A 24,061-nucleotide genomic window follows, 5' to 3' on the forward strand; every position below is an offset into this window, starting at 1 on the left:
TGAATAAACTCATCAAAAAGGACTCTACTTCATTATCTCTGCTTCTTGCTGCCACCAAGCGAGGAATAGACTTCCCGAAGCCTTGACGATGGCTAATGAATCTGTTGGGATCAGGTGCTTTGTGGCGCTTCATATTTTTGATCCCATTCTGGATTTCCGCCGGGGAAAAAGATTGATCTAATGATTGCTGGAGAGTTCGGTTAAATTTTGGAATTTATTTATTTATTTCCCCTAGGAATTTTGTGAAGATTTGTGAATAAATCGACTCATGTGTCTGTGTTGGTGTGAGAGTCAGGCGCATGCAGCCTCCTTGATACAATATGAAGTGTGTGGCGGCAGCGAAAGCAGTTAACTCAGGGAGCTAACTGCTTCTAGTGCAGTGTCAGAGTGAAGCTCATCCAGCGATAGTTGTCCATGCTGTGAGAAAAGTTACCATCAGATTATTGCTTGTCGCAAATCCTGTTAAAATCATAGAATTGTAGAGTTTGGACCCCAAGGGTCATCTAATCCATGCCCCTGCAGTGCAGGAATCTCAACAAAAGCATCCATGACAGATGCCCCCCCCATAATAAAGTATAATATAATAAAGTTGTGGACCTTGTCATCCCAAATGTTTGTCTTCAACTATACATGGATCCCTGTGTTTGCACTTCTGCAGCAAGACTCACCTTGAGAGGTATTGCCCCGCACACTCACAATTCTGGATTTCCCAACCTCTCATTCAGGAGATTGACACAATATATTATGGTAGGATGCCAGATCCCATTAATTAACCATTTCTATTTGTTTCTTTATTGGTGGGCTCCCTGATATCCATAAGATTCCACTGGGCACTCCAATTAGCTGTGAGAATTTCCAAAGGCACAACTCCTGAACTATTTATTGTTACAGAGCTGGTTCAGAGACATCTACCCAGTCTTTATATTTATATTTTCAGACATGCAACGTGATTATCTTACAGTTACAACATTATTTAAAAGTATTCCCTTTCCATAATTTTATAAAGTACCAGAATATCAACTAAAATATCAACAACTGCCACAGCAGCTGCTTTCACATACTTAACCGCCGAGCACTACATGATATCCAAATAATCTTTGTCTTTTCAATATTATATTGTGCAGCTTCTCTCAACCCACACACTTGGATCTTTAAAAGGACACTATAACCCTTCACACATACCTACAAACTGGGTACAATCAGTGCATGGAGACAGAATAGATATTGCAATGGCCATATCCCAATCCATTAAATATTGCAATTATCTCATCCATCACACACCTAAGAAGTTATCTATGCCTCAGTGCAGTCTGGTGGTGGTTTAAATGGGACTTACAGGGATAGATACCTGTTCTCTTTCCCTGTTAAAAGAACATTACTCACAATGGCCCAGTTCAGACATAGCCTACATATCTCAGTTTAATAGGCTGAGATTGTTTTGTTGTTGTTGTTGTTTAGTTGTTTAGTCGTGTCCGACTCTTCGTGACCCCATGGACCAGAGCACGCCAGGCACTCCTGTCTTGCACTGCCTCCCGCAGTTTGGTCAAACTCATGTTCGTAGCTTCGGGAACACTGTCCAACCATCTCGCCCTCTGTCGTCCCCTTCTCCTAGTGCCCTCAATCTTTCCCAACATCAGGGTCTTTTCCAGGGAGACGACTTCTCTTCTCATGAGATGGCCAAAGTATTGGAGCCTCAGCTTCACGATCTGTCCTTCCAGTGAGCACTCAGGGCTGTTTTTCTTCAGAATGGATAGGTTTGATCTTCTTGCAGTCCATGGGACTCTCAAGAGTCTCCTCCAGCACCATAATTCAAAAGCATCAATTCTTTGGCGATCAGCCTTCTTTATGGTCCAGCTCTCACTTCCATACATCACTACTGGCAAAACCATAGCTTTAACTATACGGATCTTTGTAGGCAAGGTGATGTCTCTGCTTTGTAAGATGCTGTCTAGGTTTGTCATTGCTTTTCTCCCAAGAAGCAGGCGTCTTTTAATTTCGTGACTGCTGTCACCATCTGCAGTGATCAAGGAGCCCAAGAAAGTAAAATCTCTCACTGCCTCCAGTGAGATATAGGCTGAGGTATAAGGAGCCTTCTCCAGCCTTGGACACTCCATCCTTTTCCTGCCACTTCCCCCCTCTTTGTTCAGTGTGCCAGCCCTCCAGTTAACCATTCTCTCCCCCCCCCTTTTTTTGGTCTGAACTGGGAAAATATGGTTATCAGGATTTGTCAGGGACTGGGCAGAGGAGGAGGACACTGGAGATGGGTGTGATGTCATGGGCAGGGCAGAGGAGGAGGAATTATGGAGACTGCCTTCCCATCCTGACCCTTCCAGGAAGGAGGAAGAGGAAGACAGTATAGATTTACAACAATGGCTTGAGGGAGGTCACAGCTCAGAGGCAGATGGGGGGGGGTTGGAAGTAGTGGGAGACGAGAAGCAGGCAGAGCCAGAGCTGGCTGACACCTTGTCATTAGAAATAATTCCAGACCCACCATCTCCCAGAAGCTGGCGAGCCTTAAAAGTAGGAGAGCAAAGAGCTCAAAGACAGAGGGCACTTAGCAGCACCCATAGAGGAGATGAGGAGCAGGAGGAAGTGGGAGAGACAGGGGGTGGAGATTCACTTGGGACAACACCATTATCCAAGAGACTGGTTCCATAGCCTCTCTGTATAAAGATTGATATCAAAAAGATGGTAAGAAACTTTTCCTTGTCTTTATACTTTCCTGAGCAACCAGCCAGGAGCCACTGACAGGATTGGAGGAAAACGTGGCTGAAAATCCAGGTTCTTTCTGATCTTGGCAACCTGGGCATAACAGGAAACTTTTGTTAACTTCCTGCGTCAATCACAGTATGCCAAGAAGGGAAGGGGTGTCACAAAGGTGGACCATATGGGCGCATGGCTCATGCAGACCATGGCTTACTAAGCTGAGAAGTAAAGGTAAAGTGTAAAGAAGGCCCTGGATGGTTACGTCCAGTCAAAGGCGACTATGGGATGTGGCGCTTCAGGCCAAGGGAGCCAGTATTTGCCTGCAGACAGCTTTCTGGGTCATGTGGCTGGCCAAGACTAAACTGCTTCTGGTGCAGCAGGACACTGTGACAAGTGCCAGAGCGCATTTACCTTCCCACTGCAGTGGTACCTATTTATCTACTTGCACTGGTGTGCTTTCAAACTGCTTGGTTGTTAGAAGCTGGGACCGAGCAACAGGAGCTCACACCATCGTGTGGATTTGAACCGCCGACCTTCTGATCGGCAAGCCCTAGCCTCAGTGGTTTAGACCACAGCGCCACCCGCTACCCTTGAGTTGTACCGTATACATCTAAATGGGGCCACTATTTGAGTGGGATTCAAAGTTAAGTTACTGGCTGCTGCAGAATGCCTCTCTAAAATGCCTCTCACATGTATGAGAGAGGCATATTAGCTGGTTAGAAATAGCTGACCATAGGAAAAGCTTGAAACAATGTTATTTTCCATTTCCCCTGTTGAATATGAAGTGGATGAGTCAAGAAGCCTGCTTTTAAAATGACACCCATTTCATATCCACAGCAAACAGAGAAACTCAACCCCAGTAGCCATGTTACCGCCACCCCCCTGTTCCCTTTGTTCCATCTGGCAGACTATCACTTCCCTGTGAAGTTCAGTAATAAATTTGTAGAAACATTTTAAGCAATCCCCTCTGGGACTATTGAACGATGAAAACGATGATTTGCTCGTCAAGTGCTGCTCGCTTGAAACAGAAACAAGAGCTGGCTGGAGCCAATGGACTCCAGCGCTGCAAGAATAAAACAAGAAAAGGTTATGTTTGTAAAAATCATCTGACAGCAGATTAGCTTTTCTCCCAACTATTACTTGATACTCCTGAAATAAGTAGCTCACGATGTGAAACTGAAGATAGGAGGGAGGGCTTCAAGAATTATTTCCCCCTGAAAGCGCTTAGTTCCAAATCTGTTTATGATACGTTTCTGAATGCCTGATCTCATTTAACTTCAGCTTTTAAAATCAGATTTGCTTTCAAGGGGAATTAGTTTTATTTCATTTCATTTCTGGTCATCACCCCCACTTTCTTTTCTTTTCTTTCTTTAAAAAAAAACAGATTTCAAAATGGTAACTGAGAATATATGCAGCAAAAAACCTTGATTTTTAAAATATATTTATTAGTGATATTATTTTCATTTAACTATTGATCTATATTGAAATATACTTCTTGTGACACACGATCTGCCTTGAACCTGCAGCATGGGGAAGCAATCTGACCTGTTTCAGATCTGCTGTGTGTCTTTGACTTGCCATTCAGGGAAGAACTCTTATGAGATGTTTGGGAAAACCTGCATGAAAAGAATAGAAAAACAGAATGGAAAAACAAACGATTAAAGTAGGTGTTGTTTATTGGGAAACTGTAAGGCAGTGTTTCTCAACCTTTTTTGGGCCACGGCACACTTGTTCCGTGAAAAAAATCATGAGGCACACCACCATTTAAAAAGTTTTAAAATTTAACTCTGTGCCTCCCTATATTATAATTATGACTGTAAGAAACACTTGCCAAATATTGCTTTCCGGTGGGTCAATGCTGTGTATTGGCGGCCGCCAGGCTCGTTTGCACTGAGCTTTGGGAAAGAGAAGGAGAAATATTGCTTTCCGGCGGGTCAGTGTTGGTTATTGGCGGCCGCCAGGCACGTGACAATGCAAATCGCCCTTCTCGTCGCCGCACATCGCGGCACACCAGCCAGCGTCTCGCGGCACACTAGTGTGCCGCGGAACAGCGGTTGAGAAATACTGCTCTAAGGGACCAGAATAAAGATAAATGAATATATCACACAAAAAAGTCCCATGGTTAAACAGAGGGAGGGAGGGACCCAGTACTGAACCCTTCTAAACATTTGCAAAATAACAACCACATTCATGCAAACTGGGTGGGGGTGGGGAGAGAGAAGGATAAAAAACTGGATTAAAAGCAAATGTAGTTAAGTATTGGCTTTTAGTTTGTTAGACAAGACAAAGTGGTTGGGAAGGATGCCTGCTCTTGGGAAGTCCACTAACCTTCTACCATTCTGTTTTCCCAGGAAGAACAAACCGAACAATGACCACGTGAAAAATAAACTCTTCAATTTACTTTAACAGCTCTCCCCCAAATCGCCGTGTTTGGCGTTCCCTGTGAAAATAATTCACTTTAATTAAAGCGTAGTCCTCTCCATCAAAATCACACACACACCAACCTAACTTTGGGCTAACTTTGTCCCACTACAATAATTCCAGGAGGGTCTTCCTGTCAATGATACTCTAGATTTATATGCCTGCATACATTCAGATTTGGACTTTTGACACTTTGGGTATGTGTTTGTGTGGGAGGAGGAGGAACTTGCCCATTTCGCTGCCTGCAGTGCCCACCTCCACTTCAATAACCAGAAGGTTTTCAGCAAATCATGGCTATGGTGTGGTCTCTTGAAGTCTTTTTTGGCATTCTAAGGGCTCACATATAACTAGTATCACTTGGCATGCCACATACATGCCTTTTTTCCTGGACATGGGCACCAGGGGCCAACCAATACATTTGCAATCACTTTAAAAGTAACCATATCATTATTTTCTATTTTCCTTGGAAGTTAAAAGGGCCCTTCTATTTTCCTTTTCGGATGCAGGCAAACACATGACATATGGTCCAGGTTTTCCCTTTAGGAAATAAAAAAAGAGCTAAACCTTGGATTGCACAGTTAAACAGCAGGGATTATCAGGCAGGACAATATTAAGTGGTATTTAACAGCAAGACCAAAGTTGCTTGTCAAATGCTTGAGTTAGTGCTCCTTGATTGTTAGCATCCCAGCCACGAGACCTTTTGCACTGAACCATTTTTCATTTTGACAACAAACCACCACAGCTACCCAGTCCTGCCTTGATGGAAATGACAGTCAAGTATTTTTGTGGCAGAAATATTGCTGTGCACTTGGGGTTCAGGTCTGGAGGGTAGACGTTTTTATTCCTCTCCTTTCAGGGTGAAATGGCATTCCGAGCGGTAGGTGTCCCAAGTCACTGGCTGGCTAATGTAGTCAGCATGATCTGCTGTCTAGTCATAACAATAGCTGGGGGTTAGGACAGACACCAATCCCATAAGGCATTTGTTTGAATTAAATATAGCCTTATTCCAAATGCATCTTAATGGAGATGTGTGGTGAGAGGCGAGAGTGGTAGAATCACTTTGTAATTTCTGTCATATGTGTAGCAGGAGAGATATTTGAAGAGACTTTTCCCTTCTGACATGTTGAGGCTACTTTCTTTTTTTAAATTGAGGCATTTTTCTTTTTTTAAAGGGATGATACAAAACTGAAGGGGACCCAGGTGGCGCTGTGGTTAAACCACTGAGCCTAGGGCTTGCTGATCAGAAGGTCGGCGGTTCGAATCCCTGTGACGGGGTGAGCTCCCGTTGCTTGGTCCCAGCTCCTGCCAACCTAGCAGTTCGAAAGCACGTCAAAATGCAAGTAGATAAATAGGAACCGCTACAGCGGGAAGGTAAATGGCGTTTCCATGTGCTGCTCTGGTTTGGCAGAAGCAGCTTTGTCATGCTGGCCACATGACCTGGAAGCTATACGCCGGCTCCCTCGGCCAATAATGCGAGATGAGCACGCAACCCCAGAGTCGGTCACGACTGGACCTAATGGTCAGGGGTCCCTTTACCTTTACCTTTACTTTACAAAACTGAAGGATGTTTTACTTCCAAAATTTGTTTTTTTTTAAAAAATAATCAGCAGAATTGTTGTTGTTGTTGTTGTTTAGTCGTTTAGTCGTGTCCGACTCTTCGTGACCCCATGGACCATAGCACGCCAGGCACTCCTGTCTTCCACTGCCTCCCGCAGTTTGGTCAAACTCATGTTCGTAGCTTCGAGAACACTGTCCAACCATCTCGTCCTCTGTCGTCTCCTTCTCCTAGTGCCCTCAATCTTTCCCAACATCAGGGTCTTTTCCAAGGATTCTTCTCTTCTCATGAGGTGGCCAAAGTATTGGAGCCTCAGCTTCACCTTCCTGCAAAATTAAATGCAACTTTGCATTCTATTTCAACAAGAACTAACCAAGTGAAAAAGAAGAGTTGTGGTGGGAAAGACCAAAAAACAACAACATCTTTTTACAATGGATTAAACAATCATTTAACCATCCTCACCAAACCTGACTTCAAAACAGTGTAAAATTGCATTATATTTTGATCAGGAGGAATTCAACACAGCATTAAGCAGACAACTCTGTCAGTGCAAACATTTCTGCTTTCCCAGCGAAATGACCTGCCCTTTGTGCCACATTGCTCACAAATTTACTTGCTAAGATAACTTTAAATGAGGATTAGACAAATTCATGGATGGTAGGTCTCTTATGGCTCTTAGTGATCATGACAGCTAATTGGATCCCCTATGAGTTGCATGAGGGCAAACGATTAGGAAAGGCCATTATCATCATATTCTGCTTGTGGGCTTTCTTTGTTTGTTTTCAATTGCAACACTGTGTTTTAGACTGTACACTGCCCTGTGATATTTTATATGAAAGTGTGGTTTATAAATGTTCGGTTTAATCAATCAAGCTGGGTTGCCACTGCAGGAAACTGATAGGGTGGCCATGTGTTCTATTTTGCAGAGGACAGACCTCTGTTTCAAGGAGGTCTATTACATACCCCATAAATGCCCCCCCCCCAAAAAAACCCAGGACATCCCATTTTCTCACACGAGAGCACGGCGAACATTTGGGTTCCGTGATCTCATGTGATTTTGCACCAATACCTAGCCTTGAAAAAAGCGCTTTCCTCCGAAAAAGCTTTTTTGTGTGTGTGGCTGTGATTTCGTGCTGTGCCACAAAAGTGTAGTTCATAAATGTTCAATTTGATCAATCAAGCTGGGTTGCCACTGCAGGAAACTCATAGGGTGGTCATGTGTCCTATGCGCAGAAGCGCCAAATCGCGTCAGGCGAGTGCGCAGATGCGGCGCTGCAGGTTACGAGCGCTGCGGGTTGCAGACATGCCTCCATCATGGAGTACCTCCTCAACCTAAGGTTCCACTGTATTATATACCCCATAAATGTCTAAGAAAACACAACCCTGGATACCCCATTTTCTTGCGAGAGAACATGTTGGACATTTTGGGTGCTGTGATATCACACGATTTTGTCCCAATATCTAGCCTCGAAGAAAGCCCTTTCCCTGCCAAAAAAACCACTTTTTGTGGCCATGATCCTGCGTGTTACTGCAAAACATGATTTTAGGGGTGTCATGCAAGCATGGTCCTGAAAAAAGCATGTCTATTTTGTGCTCCGGGATCTCCTGTGCATCACATGACTTGTGCAGGAGCATAGAATCATAGAATCATAGAGTTGGAAGAGACCACAAGGGCCATCCAGTCCAACCCCCTGCCAAGCACAGGCATGAAGACACACATCTCAGTTTAGGACCTCAAGATGTTGGAGGGTATGCTGTTAGAGGACAGTTTGGTCCAAGTCTGGGTAAGATCAACCATCCTAAGAAAGAAGAGAGGAGCAAGGGGCTTGGAAATGGCCCATCACGTGGACAGTGGACTGAGCAGAAGCACAGATTTTCCCCACTATAGTAATACTGTATAGTATTTCTATTGAAATAAGAGTCATTATTTATAATCTAAACTGAAACTATGCATCTAAACTGAAAGACCTAGAATGGTCCTGAAAGACCTACATTGGCTCCCAGCACGCTTCTGAGCACAATTCAAAGTGCTGGTGCTGACCTTTAAAGCCCTAAACAGCCTCAGCCCATTATACCTGAAGGAGCGTCTCCACCCCCATCATTCTGCCCGGACACTGAGATCCAGCGCCGAGGGCCTTCTGGCGGTTCCCTCACTGCGAGAAGCAAAGCTACAGGGAACCAGGCAGAGGGCCTTCTTGGTAGTGGCGCCCACCCTGTGGAACGCCCTCCCATCAGATGTCAAAGAGATAAACGACTATCTGACTTTTAGAAGACATCTGAAGGCAGCCCTGTTTAGGGAAGTTTTTAATGTTTGATCTTTTACTGTGTTTTTAATATCCTGCTGGAAGCTGCCCAGAGTGACTGGGGAAACCCAGCCAGATGGGTGGGGTATAAATAATAAATTGCTATTGTTATTGTTATTATTAACATATAAATTAGCACATACAACTTCATGTAGATCTTAACCTCCTTCTGTCTTGTTTGTTTGTTTGTTCTGGTGATGCATAAGTGGATGAAAATGAATGCTGAACAAGATAGGCCTTTGGTCTGATTCAGCGTGGTATTTCATATATATATTTTTTGGGGGGGGGGAGTCAAGCCAGGTGGGCAGGAGATTTTCTAATGAATGTGAACACGTGCCCAAATTGGTTCCAAGCTATGCATTTGTTCTGCCACAAGTTCCTCCATTTACCATGAGAGGAAGCCCTAACTGCCTCCACTTTTAGATCATATATTTCCACCCACCCCATCACAACTTTGCTATGGAGCTGCAAGCTTGGAAACGGCCCAAAGCCAGTTGTGCCTGTGACAAAATCACCTCACACCCACAGAAATAATTTGAGCCGGGCTTTAAATCTTTAACTTGATTTAGTGAGAAAATAAAACCGCGTCGTGTAGTCAATGTTTTACTTGTCTGCCTCCGATGTGAATTCAGCAAACCAGAGGATATCTCCTACTGAGGGAAGTGTGATAATTAACTAAATAGCATCCAAAGGAGCTGTTGTCTCCAGGCCATGCTACTTGTGGTGCAGAAGAGGAGTTTGTTGGGTGTGTTTTCCAACAGCAGAATCACACACAAATACACAAAAGCTATGGATAATCATATTTCAGGCTGAGTGGAGGTTTTCTTTTTTTTTAAAAAAAGATATTACTATATAGCATGAACACTATTTTATTACCCTTCAGCAGACACTTATCAGCTGTGAGAGCAAGGTGGTTTAGGCTTAGAATCAAGCCTTAGGGAGGAGGAAGTGAGAAAGATTGAAGCAAGAAAGGAACTCCATGGCTTACTGTTATAAATACTGACATAAACCTGAGGTTCATTTTTTTTAAAAAAAATCATTTATTTTATTTCAATTTTTTTTTAAAGAAAAATGTCTGCCAAGCTTCTCCTACAATTTGAAATCCATTAGCATCCTTCCCCATTTAAGAAGAGGGGAGAGGTGATGGTGGTGAGCTAATCAGTCACAGATTTTATAGACTGATCGCTGATGGTTAAGCTAGTGGTCTGTTTGGCCCCGAGCGAAAGGTCCATTATAGGTACACGGCCCCCGCTCCCCAAGTATGTTTCCATTGGAATCAGAGCTGGAAACAAATGGAAGAGGCAGGCCTATTCCCAGGGAGCAAAGGGAGCGGCTGTTGCAAAGGATTTCAATATCAATATTTTATTTTGTTTTATTTTGGTCATTTCCCAATATGTGGGACAGAAGTTCATATCAAGAACAAACATTAAAATATAAACCATTGACAAATGTGGTGTGCATTTTTCCTTTATATGTGCAAAGACCTAATTGTCTTAGCTGGCCATAACAATGCACATGTAACTCTATCATGCATTATTATGAGTTTTCGGGAGGGGGGTGTATTATGGGAACAGTCTAATCCAGGCACCCCCAAACTCTGCCTTCCAGATGTTTTGGGACTACAATTCCCATCATCTCTGACCACTGGTCCTGTTAGCTAGGGATGATGGGAGCTGTAGTCCCAAAACATCTGGAGGGCAGAGTTTGTCGGTGCCTGGTGAATGCATCAAGTGTTAAAATTTTACCAACGCTTCTACCGTAATTCTTGGAGGAGCCAAGCTAACCCCCTGGTGATGTAATAGTCTGGGTGATGGGCCATTAAGGGGAACAAAAGAAGGGGCTCTGTGGGAGATGGCAAATGGGTGGGGGCCCCTTTCTCAACCCACAAGTAGTTAGAAAAACAGAGGCAGAGTTGAGAGCAGAAAGTGGCAATGATGATGATAATAATAATAATAATAATAATAATAATAATAATAATAATAATAATTGTAAGGGGGAGAGAGTATAGAAAACTTCCCCCTATCATCAGGAGCAGCTCCTCCCCAAGCAGCCATGGAAGTGCAGGGTCTGAAGGAGCTAGTCAGGAGGCAGAGAGGGAGAGCCAGGGCTCCGGCAGCAGGGAAGAGCCCCTGCTCCACAGGAGGGAAGAGAGAGAGAGACGGAAAGGGGGAAGAGGGAAAAGACGGAGCGTAGACCCTTTCCCCCGGCAACGGAATTAAGGAGGAGGAGAAAAGGGAGGAGATTCGCTGTCCCCAGGCTCTTATGTTGGTCCAAGGGGCGAAAGGGGCAGTGCCGGATTCTGACACGGAATGAGAGGACATGAAACTGACAGCTCATCACACTGTAAATAATATGCACCAATAAAGACTCTGAAAGGCAAGTTTGTGGAGAGTCGTTACTCAGGAGTAGCCGTAATAACCTCTGACAATAATAATTTGTTATTTATACCCCGTCCATCTGGCTGGGTTTCCCCAGCCACTCTGGGCGGTTTCCAACAGAAAAATAAAATACAATAATTTATTAAACATTAAAAGACCCCCTACATAGTGCTGCCTTCAGATGTCTTCTAAAAATCTGGTAACTGTTTTTCTCTTTGACATCTGATGGGAGGGAATTCCACCACCGAGAAGGCCCTCTGCCTGGTTCCCTGCAACTTGGCTTCTCGCAACGTGGGAACCGCCAGAAGGCCAGAAGGCCCTCGGTGCTGGACCTCAGTGTCTGGGCAGAACGATGGGGGTGGAGACACTAGAGGTGATGCAAGCTAAAGGAAAAAGCAACAAGCTGGAGAGAGAGTCAGGGGAATGTTTCATTTCTGTTTGAAACCAAGGCTGTAGTTTTGGAAGAAGCAAGGCCCTCTTGAGGTGTCAATCTGTGAACTCCTCCATCATAGGCTCGGGTTCCATATATGTGTAATCTAACAATCATAGAGACACCCAGAGCTTTTTTTTTCAGCCAGAACTCTCTGGGACTCAGTTCTGGCACATCTCAGGTGGGTGCCATTGCCATTCTAAGAGAATGAGGGAGGTGTTTGTGGTGAATTCCGGCACCTCTTTTTCTAGAAAAAATAGCACTGAAGACTCTTCTGTGCACCATGCTGAAGGAAACTCAAAACCCTCATTCACACCACTTAGAGATTGGGGTTGTATTATTAGACATGGGCTATGTGTGTTGACATGCTTTCCCAAGTAATGTGGAGTCTTCCTGTGTTTCAGGGCACTCTCCAAGATCACTTTATCTCATGAACACTGATGACGAATGTCATTTATGGGAATTTTTCCATCTGAATTTTTTGCTTATCACAGCAGTAGAAGGCTGTGTTTTTATTTCTCCATCACCACCATCAATTTTTTAAAAATAAAAAAGATGGATTAAAAATAGATGCAACAAAATAACCATACAATGCAACAAGATCACTAAATAATAATAAAGAACCTCACTTATGTTGTGCTTTGGGGACAACTACTTTAACTATGACATACACATCATAGTCAGGAAAAATAGAGGTACCTGAACTTCACTGGAATTTGATCATAAACTCAAAGAGCTTCTATAAAGAAAATAAATAGAACTGGAAACTATGATGCTATAATACCTTTTTTTTAAAGAAAAACAAAAAAATTCCAGTTTGCTGCATATGCTAAATTTGAACATAATCAAAATCTCTCAAATGCTATTAATCTAAAGAGCAATTGGATACTTCCAACTGTGTACTGTACACAACCTTGCCTCTGGATACAATTGCTGCTGAGTTTTCTACTGATTTTCTGGCCCATAGAAATGCCAGCCTCGTGACCACAAAATCCCTATATCCTAGTAATCACACTGATGGCACTGATTACCCGAAGCACATTAGGCCTATACAATAGTAAGTATACTATTTTCCAAAATACTGCTATCCGCAGAGAGCAGGCAAACTGATGCATCAAATCAGGAAACTAGGGATGTGACAATATCCACTCACTCTACTTCACAGTTCCTATGCTATTTTGCAGGAGGGGAAGGCAACACCAGAGTTACCTCAATGTTTGATTTTAGCTGAAATTCTATGACAACTCTAGGGAAAACTGAGAGCTATCACCAAGGTACATGGTTGGATCACAGGGTAATTGAGCAGTCTGTCTGGCTATTCAGTTCCTCGTCAAATGATCAAAGCAAAGGCATGTTGTCTGGAATGATCACAATTAATTAGGTGGGTGGTGTAGATGCTCCCGAAAATGATTGGTTCATAATAGAAGATACCACCTAATGATCGCTGTGTGGCAGAAAAGAAAAATTCTCAACTGTGATATAGAAGAGAATTACTGTACTTTTCTGTGTACAGTATAACGTGCCCCCATGTATAAGACACCCCCACTTTTTGGGGACTCCAAATTGAGAAAAGGGGGGGAATTGTTGAGGTTTTTTGGGAGAGATTGCCCAGAGTTTTTGAGTTTTTTTGGGGGGGATTGCCCAGACTTGTAGAGTTTTTTGGGGGGAGGTTTGCCAAAAATCGCTCACGCGCAGGACAAACACAGCCGATCGCACACACATCAACGATGCGACCAATCGTCTGATCGCTTGCCGACAGCAAACGCCCAATCACCCGCCCAATTGCCTCAGCAGCCAATAACCTGCGGAACTTGCCGCAACAACCAATCACCTGCCAAAACGCCGCTGACAATCTCCAGCTCACGGCAGTCACCAATCGCCTGTCCAACCCCACCCTTTCCATGTATAAGACAACCCCAATTCTTCAGCTTAATTTTTGAAAAAGAAAAACTAGTCTTATACACGGAAAAATATAGTACTTTCATAGTATGCTTCTTAAAACACTAGATCACCATTTCTTGGATTAATATTTTCTGAGACACCTTCATTTTATGCTATTGTGAGCAACTGACTCATTCACATTTAGAGTGGTACCTCGGTTTATGAACACGATTGGTTCCGGAAATCTGTTCATAAACTGAAGTGTTCATAAACTGAAGTGAACTTTTCCATTGAAAGTAATGGAAGTGGATTAATCCATTTCAGACGGGTCCGCGGAGTACTCAACCTGAAGCGTACTTAACCCGAAGCATGGGTGTAATTGGTTCCGGAAGTCTGTTCATAAACTGAAGCATTCATAAACTGAAGCAAACTTTCCCATTGAAAGTAATGGAAAGTGAATTAATCCGTTCCAGATGGGTATGCGGCGTTCGTAAACCGAAAATTCGTAAACCGAGGTGTTCGTAAACTGAGGTTCCACTGTACTTGGCTTTCCGAACTTGACCCTCCACCAGATGATACTTGATGCTTATATTTTGTCAAACTAATAGAGCAGTTTGCCTTAACGAATTCCAATCCTGTAAAGTCTGTTGTACCCTTATCTTTTGCAGAGTTATTAGCTTTGATCCTCCTCTAGGCTATTCATCCTTCTGCCAGTTGGAGAAGGCCATATGTTGCCTTCTGCGAATCACATCATCGCCCATCAAACAATCTCTCAGCACAGCCCCTTGATCCATCAAGGCAGAGGGCTTTCATTCAGCAGGTATGCTAACAGAGTCTGTTAATGACAAAGTGTAGGTGTATTGGATGGTAAAGATGTTCGACATTCCTGCCTTCGTCTATGGGCCCTTAGATGAAAGAAATTGCCTTTCACTTCTTCTTCATGTAGGCATTGATTGTAGTACAAGAGAGAGAGCACCACAGAAGAAAACTGAAGAAGTGCTCACATCAGCCACACATAGCATACTTTTCTGTGTATGACTAGGTTTTTTGATTAAAAATTTATGTTCAAAATTGTGGGTCGTCTTATACACGGATACAAACCCCCTCCCCCAATTTTCTCAATTTGGAGTCTCCCAAAATAGGGAGCATCTTATACACAGGGGCCTGCTATACATGAAAAAATATGGTATATCAAAATTGGAAGGATACAGAAAAGATTAGCATTCTTCATCTAGGACAAGGGTCCCCGAGGGCCGGTGCCGCCAGCGCCAATTGCGCTGTGGGCCGGAGCACGTGGGAGTGTGCACCCATACGTGTGTGCACACACGATTTCCAGAACACTTCCAGAAATAGTTGTGCGCATGCACATGGGCCTCCTCCAACCCAGAAGCGCGCCGGAAATGACACTTGTGCATGCGCACAAGCTATTTCCGATGCTCCGGCAACCCAGAAGTGGGCAGCCACACTGTTAAGAGCAGGCAGCAGCAGTGGGTGCCGGGGGCCGCATAAAAGAGCCTTGCGGGCCACATCCGGCCCCCAGGTCTTAGTGTGGGGAAGCCTGATCTAGGAGTTCAGGGCAATATACATATGGCTGGACTTGCAAGACAAGATTTGAGCTGAGTACAAAACTGATAAAGGGCCCAGAAAATCCTGTTAGGAATTTCTCACTGCTCCTGTCGTATGTGGTATGCAAGCAAGAAATGGTATACGGATCCACACATTTTGGCACATTAGTACCATTCCGTGATATCCATTGAGAATGATACCAGCTGTGTGTTTATTTCAGTGTGTCTCCCTAGCTGGAGAAAGAGGCAGAATTCCCTTTGCATAAAGCCCTATAATATTTTATCGCTTGTTAAAACAAGGGGGGGGGAATAAGAGTTAATTAGTCTTATAATGACTCCTTTTTGAAAACCTCCTTCCTACCTTTTTTCTAAATAAAACCTGATGATGCAAAGTATACCTTGGCTTCTTGCACTGTAACCAACCAGCTCTCCGTGGAAAGGGCTTCTTTCTTTTATGACTACATATGAAAAGTAAACCAGCTTGTGCCAGGTTTGGATAAAAGGCTATTTATTTTTGACCAATTTGATAGCTGCAGTTTTCAGTAATTGAATTTTCTGTGGTTGGAGAAGCAGTAATCTTAGAAACCAAATAAATATTTTTTAATAAAATGGAACACTGAGAAACCCTATAATAATGTCAAAAATGTAGCCACTTGTGGATGGATACATATTTTAAGAAATTTACATTTCACCCAATGCTTTAGGGCTATCACTTCCTTGGAAATGTAAAAAAAACAACATGCAAATTTGAGGATGCAATGGGAAAGTTGCCCTTAAGCGTAACACAGGACAGTGGGGCAGCAGCTGGCCACTACCTCCACAAATCGGTTCCTCCCTAACAAGAGGGCACATGTTGCGGTGGGACCCGGCAATCAGGCCTGGTGTTGGGGCGGGATCATTGGAGCGGCCACAACACCCTATTGGTGGTCCCTCTAACGGTGCAATTGGGCTGCGGGGATGCCAATCAAAATAGTTAGAGAGACCACTATTCAACTGCTGCACATGACTCTGAGCTTCTCTTTCGGGTCTCCCACCTCTCCCTATGTTTAGGGCTTGCACTTGACCTTGCTATGCCGTCGCGTGTCACCTGTCTTTGGGACAGGGCCACGGCTAATTGGCTGATTTGGCTGATTGGCTGGTGCCGCTTGGGTTTCGCCTGCCGCGTAGCAAATCGTCACAACTTGTAAGGTTGCGGACTTGTGGCCGCTGCCCAGAGTCAGCACGGCCTGCAATGCTGCAGGGAGCTAGCCGAACCAGAGCCTATGCAACCACTCACTTGTTTTGTAATCAATGAAGTTGTGGCCTAAACTCTGCCAAAAACCAAACCAAAATTTGAGTCCTGTCTGAATTTATTTCTAGGCCGGGTTAAAGGGTCTCCACACGCAACAGGTATCTCCTTCCCACCCCTGCCCTGCTTCACAGCACCCAAGATGCATTCAGTGACCATGAACCAAGGAGGTTTCATCCATATATATTTTGCTTTCGCGGCATTTACACCAGGACTAATTCATTTCATAACGCAGCAATGCTAGTTGCCATTTCCCTCCATGCTCGGTTATAGAAACACGGTCCAATGCAGCCAGGGGCATCCATGTGCAACAGTAAAAGGATTTCATGCATCTATTCCTAACTGGATGAGAGAGAAAGCATGGAAGCATGAACAGAAGAAGAGCTCTGTTGGATCGCACCAAGGGTCCTTCCAGTCTAGCATACTGTTTCCCAATGCTGGCAAGTTAGAGTTCCAAGCCTGATCAAGCAAGCTGGGATTGTCCATGCATAATACCAACCAGGTTGAGCACGGACATTTGCATACCCTCCAACATTTCGCCAATGAAAATAGGGATGCCCTATTCCATAATAATAATAATTTTATTATTTATACCCCATCCATCTGATTGAGTTGCCCAGTCACTCTGGGCGGGTTCTAACATATATAAAAGCATAATAAAACATTAAACATTAAAAAAAACCTTCTCCATACGGGGCTGCCATCAGATGTCTTCTAAAGGTTGTCTAGTTACTTATCTCCTTGGCTTGGGGGGTCACATAACTCCATACCCTCCAATATTTCTCGGATGAAAATAGGGACGTTCTACCGTACACTGCAAGATTTTGCAGCCCTGTGGGGCTGCTTTTGACAGAAATGAATTCTCACAATGGATCGTCTCATTCCGGCAAAGTACAATTTTATTTGGAAGAACTATTGAACTTCTTTGGTCTTCTGCCTCCTCACCATGCCCTTCAAACGTCTTTTATTTTGCTGTCCCGCAGGTAAAGGTAAAGATAAAGATGAAGGACTGCTGGGTGGTTAAGTCCAGTCAAAGGCGACTATGGGATGCAGTGCTCATCTCACTTTTCAGGGTGAGCATTTGTCCACAGACAGCTTTCTGGGTCATGTGGCCAGCATGACTAAACGGCTTTTGGCGCAATGGGACACCGTGACAGAAAGCATGTCCTCCCTAAAAGAGGGCACATGTTGTGGTGAGATCTGGAGACTGACCCCCTGGTTGTGGGTGGGTATATTGGTCAGCCACAACACCCGATTGGTAGGTCCCTTGTTGCTGGGTGCAAACTGGCCAATGGTTTGCAATCTAAACAGGCCAGGGACCTATATAGACCTATGCATGTGACCCAGAGCTTCCTCTTTTGGTTCATGCATCAGACCACCTGCCCATCTTTCCCTATATTTAGTATATTTAGGGCATTTTACGCTTGACCTTGCTATGCCGGCATGTGTCGTCTATCGTTGTAACAGGGGCACGACAGGAATTTTCCCCACTTGGCTGATTGGCTGTTGCCATTTGGGTTTTGCCTGCCGTGTAGCAAATCGTCACAACTTGTAAGGTTGCGGATAGGCACTGGTTCAGGTGATAGGGATGAGAGAACGCTCTCGCCATCCCTATGTGAAGGGAATTCCTTTAAAGGAATCCAGGGACTCAGCTTGATGTGGTCAACACCTGAGAGGGGGTTGTGCCCGTGCCTGAGTCCAAGGGAGCATCTGGGGAGTGGACATAGCTGTTTCTGGCTTTTCACCTATCTCAGGTGTTCACCCTTGGCTGACCTATGATAGAGCTCTGGGTCAGCGCTACCTGCAAGGGTGCAGGGAGCTAGTCGAACCAGAGCCTATGCACCCACTCACTTTCTGTCCTCAATAAACCCGTGTCCCACCATATCCTGCTAGAATTAGATGTAGGTACCCTTATGGGATGTGGATGGCACTGTGGTCTAAACCACAGAATCTAGGGCTTGCCGATCAGAAGGTCGGTGGTTCAAATCCCCATGACAGGGAGAGCTCCCATTGCTTGGTCCCTGCTCCTGCCAACCTAGCGGTTCGAAAGCACGTCAAAGTGCAAATAGATAAATAGGTACCACTTCCGTAGGAAGGTAAACGGCGTTTCCTTGCGCTGCTCTGGTTCGCCAGAAGCGGCTTAGTCATGCTGGCCACATGACCTGGAAGCTGTCTGCGGACAAACGCCGGCTCCCTCGGCCTATTGAGCAAGATGAGCGCTGCAACCCTAGACTCGTCTGCGACTGGACCTAATGGTCAGGGGTATCCTTACCCTTATGGCAGCTTTGCTTCTTAATATTGCTACTTGTTTTTGTATGGTTCTCCCTTCCCCCAGGTATACTTTTTTTTGTTTTGATGCTCTTTTAATACAGACTATGTACATACAGTATTACTAAAATCTATATGACTCAATCTCTTGTGCACAGGTCCTGGCTGATGGACTTCCCATAGACATCTAGTTATCCACTTTGAGAATAAGGGTGCAGGTCTAAACGGGCCAACAGCCTGATCCAACAAGCTCTTCTTATGTCCTTAAATATATCCCAGTACTTATGAAAAGTGTCTTCTTTCTGGTCTTCAGTAGCAAAGCACCAAAAATTGGCCATGCTGAAAACTCCCTTTTCATAAGTATGAAATGTGACTTTTTGGTCTTGGTTCTCCAGGCATGACTTTAGTGCCCATTTCCATTCATTATACTACAGCAAAAAAAGAGGGGGTTCAGAGAGATGGTTTGTGGGTTTTTTATTTCTTCTTTCCATGTGTGCTTGTCTCAGACTGATTGATCCATTATTCAATTAAGCCAGCCCTGGCTCAATAATAACCACCATGCTTCAGACTGTGCCTGTTTTTATGTTGATGAAAACCGAAACCCAGGTGGTTTTCAGCATTACACTCAGTGGAAATCAGGTATGAAATTACCTGTTTATTAATGATGTGTCAAGAGAATGACATGCTAACAGCCAGCTCCTGCATAAAGCAGTGCTAATGTAGAAGAAATAGCAAGCATGCGTTGAACACAATATGTATTTCTCGAAACTACAACTCCTTGTCTTCTGGGACACAGATGAGATCCCGATGTTTCATCTCAAGGCTTCCATCCCAGAGCAGAAATAATTCGAAATAAGGTAAGGTATGAGGAAAGCAAGTTCCGTGCAAAGGATTTGAACTATATAAGCTACCTAGCTGGCCCTGCCACGCGTTGCCGTGGCATTTATTGTGGTCCCGGGAGATGTCGGGATCGGCGGGGGCGGAATCCGTGGGGTGTGGGGTGTGTGGAGTGGGCTTGTTTGGTGTGGGAGGAGGTAGTGGGAGGCGGCGGAATTGGCGGGGGCTCGATCCGTGGGGTGTGTGTGGAGTGGGCTTGGTCGGGGGGGAAGGGGTCGCTAGTATGTGATCTCCTGGGCAGGCGCGGGTCTCTGGGGAGCGGCCTGGTCTCGGATGTGCGATCTCCAAGGTAGGCTTGGTTCCCTGAGGAGAGGCTTGGTCTCAGGGCGGTTTGCTCTCTGTTGGAGGCGTGGTCTCTGGGGCGTGAGGGATTGTGGGAGTATGTTTGTCCATTGAATGTCCACTGGAGGGTGCAATTTTTTTGACCACAAATCCAGGTTTTTACCTGTCTTAAGTGTGTCAGCTGGTCAGTGTAAGTGCATGATTACCTGCTCACATGTGACTCTGAGGTTGTGGCCAAATTTCAGGACGATTGGGTAAGTGCTTGTGGGAGAAAAATGGGGAATAACACACATGCACCTTCACCATATATATATATATATATATATATATATATATATATATATATGACTTAAAACTGAAGTTGGTAAAGGAAGACTGGGCTAGCTTGGCTAATGGAGCCATAGCAAATTCTGTCTAAATGTTGATGTCCAAATGTTGATGCTTACAGTTCATAAAAGGGAATAAAATATTATAGTAGTTGTGTCGGGAATCTTCTCAGCTGAGCAGAGACTCCCTCTTCTTCCAAAGGTCCATCTGCCCTGTAGGCCAGAGCGACAATCAAGAAATCAGGTCAAGGAAGCCACCTGTTCAACTCTTTTTAGATGTTGAACCTGAAGGAGAAGTTGGGCATATCTCCAGCATATCTCCACAATGCCAGTTCCCCCAAAAACCAATAAATTCAGATATCTCTGTCCCAGGTCTGGAGGTCCCACAACAGCTGCCTGGGTTCCTGGTCAGACGCCCCACATCTTTCCCAGGGTCATAGAGCAGAGGGGGTGGTGAGCCAAACAGACACTTCAGAGCCATTGCCAAAGTGCCTGGCTAGCTTTTTGTGAGGCAGTCAGGGAGGAGGGGGAAGTACCTGCTCTCATATTGAGAGCCAAAAAGGGGTAAAGCCTCCAGTCCCTATATGAGCTCTCAGTCTGAGTTGCATCATTGCCTGATGTCTCCAAAACCTCAGCCTTCCTGAACTGAGGTAGCAGACACTCTCACTCCTTGAAAGGACAAACCTGCTTTTTAATGCTGTCTTATTGAGTCAAGGTCCCCTTCATTTATTCAACAAGTGTCATGATAAGCCAAAAATGAATGTTGTTTCTCTCACATACCTTGAAAAGGGCTCCCTCTCTAGCAGATGTGCACTGAATTCCTTAACTGAACCTACCCAGAATAACTCCCAGTTCCCAGGTCCATATTATTCAGAGGTGCCCTGTGTGAATGGGACTGAAAGATTCCACTGGACATGCACAAGAGATATTGTCTTCACTCTACACTTCTCATTCCTGCTGTCGCTGAATGCAAATTCTCATGCTCTCTTTAAGAGTATAAACGAATGTCACATAGGAACAGCTTGTCAGGTGGTGTGGGTTGCTGTTCAATGGGATAAATTCAATATTTGATTAAGCAGGGGGTTGGGGGCTATAAACGTGCAAATCCTGAAGCAACAAATCGTTCATAAAATCTGCTGACTTACATTGATTAAGATAAATTAATGGTGCTATGCCAACTCATCCCTCACATTGTATAACCCCAGCCAATTACAGATCCCATAATGAAGATAACAATATTATGTCACAGTATAGCCAATCAAATTTGGCTACTAAATAGAATCAATGAGAGCAAATTAAATCTACTCACTGCCTACATTCCTTCATTCTGAATGGGAAAGAGTGTGTGTGACTGTTTCTTGATTGTTTGGGCAACTGGGCCAGTGCTCCCACCGATGCTGGGCTGCAAAATTGCTGCCCTTCTCCAATTCTGGTTGTGCAAAAATGTACATTGCTAGTTCAGGAAAAATGGGGATGGGGCTGCATACGGAAAACAACGCCTTGGAAACCTGGCAGAATTCTCACTGCAAAGATGGCCATTGCATCTCCAAAAGAATATTGTTGAGCTGGAAAAGAAGCAGAAAAGGTCAGCCAAAATGACTGGAGGCTACAGCAGCTCCTCCACAAGAAAAGTTCGGGGCCTTGCAGTTTGTAGAAAAGTAGACCATCATTTCCTTCACAAAAACGTTCTGCGCTCTTCCACCCTGATAATGTATTTTATTTTACTTTACATCATGTTTATGGAAAAGGTATTAAGCAGCCCTACAAAAGGAAGGCATTTATCAAGTGTTTTTAATCTTCCAGCATCTCTCTAGCTCTAGAACTGAAAAGGCCAGATAACAGAGTAACTTCTTGGAGATTTGGTCTGTCATTTTAAAAGCATACATAGAAAAACATCCCTCCCTTCCCTCCCTTATTATAGCACTGTTGTGGGCTGGATGCATAATCTATCGGCCCCTTGAGACATTATCATTTGTTGTATAAACTTTGTTTGGAAACAGAGGTCATTGTATGCATTAAGTTTAATTGCATTATATCTCTTTATTAAATAAAGGTAGAGGAAAACATTGAGTTGGTCCTTTTTTATTTTTTATGCGGATGTTATGTAAATTTATGTACCTGATTATGCAAATTGCTCCCCTCTGCTCAGGTTTTTGGCAAGCCAATATGTCTCCATCCCCCAGCATGGAACATTTTCTCCTCTTTTTTTGGTCTTTTGGTTCTGTTTTGAGTTGAGGACACTCTAGGCCTAAAACTGTACTCTCAACCTGAGGGCCCAACCTACAGTCTTTTCTTTGCAAAAATGGAATAATATAAGTGAGGCGAAAATTCAACTTTTCAAATTTCCACTCAGCTATTATTTACTGTTTTTATAAGTTATTCCTAAAGCATATTCGGTGTACAAAGTGCTTTTACAAATCTTATTTAGTTGTTATGAGGATGTTAAATTAATAGTCGAGTAAGCTGCTTATATAGTTACCCTATTGTTCACTTCCACAAACATTCAGGAATGGCGGGGGGTGGGGGGGGGAGAAGAGAAGTAAAATAAGAGAAAACATATTGGCTCACATTAACGTTTGTTTTAATGGAATAATACTGTGGGCAAAGTGTGCATGTGCTTCCTATACACATCTTTTACCCATTATAGAAATAAAGTATCAGTCCAAAGCTATAGGCCCTGGTGACTCCAACACCAGTCAGCCAAGCCAAATGCCCTCTCAAAACATCTCAGTCATTCACTCAATATGGTGCTGCTGCTGCTGCTGCTGCTACCACATTAAGCACAAGCAAACTAGGAATGTCTTTGCAGAGGTCAGTGGGTGGAGAGTCAAAGAATTGTCAAAGGTTCCTTAATTCTGGAGCAACCCAGTTCCATAGAAAAACAGTGTGTGTCGGAAGATGAGTTGACAAAAGACGTGATGATCAAATGGGCAAAAGATTTTGGGTACAATATTGAATATGGTGCGTGGTTGAAATTGTGGAATGAAATATTGAAGTTTACGGCATGTACCGCTCTGAAAGAAAGTGTGATGAAAATGATGTATGGATGGTACTTAACACCAGTTAAACTAGCTAAAATGTATAGAACGAGTAGTAAAGTTTGCTGGAAATGTAAAGATAAAGATGGTGAATTTTATCATATGTGGTGGACATGCGAAAAAGATTTTGGGAAATGATTTATAATGAACTGAAAAAAATTTTTTTAGGTATACTTTCCCCAAAAAACCAGAATCTTTTCTATTGGGATTGATGGGAGATGAAATAGCAAAAAGTGACCAGAGACTATTCATGTATGCTACAACCACGGCTAGGACTTTATTAGCCCAAAAATGGAAATCACAAGAGATACCGACGATTGAGGGGTGGCAGACGAAAATGATAGATTATGCAGAACTAGCAAAGTTGACCTGCGGGGTCCGTGATCAGGGAGATACAAAGTACCAAAGAGAATGGAGTACTCTACTTACGAATTTAATGCGTTCTGAACGCACATTCGTAAGTCGAAAAACTTTGTAAGTCGAATCCCATAGGAATGCATTGGGAGAAAAAATTCGTAAGTCGAAGCAACCCTATCTAAAAATTCGTAAGTAGAAAAAATCCTATCTAAACCGCACCCAAGATGGCGGATGGAGCTCCATTTGCAAGTAGAAACATTCGTAAGTAGAGTTATTCGTAAGTAGAGGTACCACTGTAATTCATTGACTATATGGAGAAGAACTGTAGAAGTTTAAAGACACTTGCAGGACTAAAATAAATCCTAC

Source organism: Zootoca vivipara, chromosome 2 (genome assembly GCF_963506605.1).
Source record: "Zootoca vivipara chromosome 2, rZooViv1.1, whole genome shotgun sequence".
NCBI lineage: Eukaryota > Metazoa > Chordata > Lepidosauria > Squamata > Lacertidae > Zootoca > Zootoca vivipara.